General features: G+C 44.8%; 1 pseudogene; it reads left to right on the forward strand.

Annotated features, from left to right (window-relative positions):
* The first annotated feature begins 342 nt into the window (after window positions 1–342).
* LOC104991010 lies at window positions 343–1,156 on the forward strand (annotated as a pseudogene).
* The last annotated feature ends 122 nt before the right edge of the window (window positions 1,157–1,278 follow it).

A 1,278-nucleotide genomic window follows, 5' to 3' on the forward strand; every position in this document is an offset into this window, starting at 1 on the left:
CACTTAACAACGACAAGCAATCTTTCCTTACACTTGGAGGAACGAATCCACATGTTAGAAACATCTATTATCTTTGCAGTTTGTTTCCTCAAATTTCAGTTGTCTTTTGTTTTTCATTCTACTATCAGAAAAGCATGTAAAGTATCAAAATGGACCCCCTTTGTCAGAGGCCAACCAATGTGTCCTCAGATTGATACATGCCATATGCTAATGTCATGATGCATTTCTCTTCCTGGAACTTTTTCCTCACATCCTGTCCATTTAATCTTGTAGATCACAAAAGACATCTTTCACTTTGAATCTTTTTTTAAGTGGGGGGGTCTTTCACTTTGAATACACTCTTATCTAGCATTGCTGCTCCCGGTGTTTTTCCTCACTTATTATGTCCATTACAAGCCAGTCATCCTCCAGGGCATTAGCTTCATCATTTGCTGGCTGCTGCTCTTGTTTGGCCAAGGAGTCAGGACCATGCAAGTGCTGGAATTCCTCTATGGGATGGTCACTGCCACCGAGGTGGCCTACTATGCCTACATTTACAGCGTGGTCAGCCCAGAGCACTACCAGAAGGTGAGCGGCTACTGCAAGAGTGTCACGCTGGTGGCCTACACGGCAGCCTCCGTTCTGGCCCAGCTCTTGGTATCCCTGGCCGGCCTGTCCTACTTTTACCTCAACGTCATATCCTTGGCCTCTGTCTCCGTGGCCTTCCTCTTCTCACTTTTCCTACCCATGCCTAAGAAGAGCATGTTTTTTCATGCAAAACCCAGCCAAGAAGCCCTTCCAAAGCCACCAGGAACGGACGCTGTCTCAGAGGAACCTCAAAAGAATCACAAACCAGTGGGAAAAGTAGTGTTCACTGATTCAGGGAACCCAGATGATGGCCAGGTGACCAACCCAAAGCCAGGAAATGTAGCTCTGAGAGTTTTTGTGCAGTGGTTACAAGATTTGAAGCAGTGTTACTCCTCAAAACATCTTTTTTATTGGTCCCTATGGTGGGCTTTTTCCACAGCAGGTTATAACCAGGTTTTGAACTATGTTCAAGTCCTGTGGGATTACAAAGCACCATCCCAGAGTTCAGTATATAATGGAGCAGTAGAAGCTATTGCAACCTTTGGAGGTAAGTAAACATTGATCTATCTTCCTTTCTTGCCCAATCCCCACCCCCTCCACCCCTGCAAACTAAATTCATTTCTCCAGTTGCTGAATTCTCCACAGTGGTAAATTAAGTCTGTTCAGAAGGCATATTAACCATTTTCAGAAATAGAAGGCAATGGGGGAAAA

The sequence above is a fragment of the Bison bison genome, unplaced genomic scaffold (assembly GCF_000754665.1).
Source record: "Bison bison bison isolate TAMUID 2011002044 unplaced genomic scaffold, Bison_UMD1.0 scf7180017485031, whole genome shotgun sequence".
In the NCBI taxonomy this organism is placed as follows: Eukaryota; Metazoa; Chordata; class Mammalia; order Artiodactyla; family Bovidae; genus Bison; species Bison bison.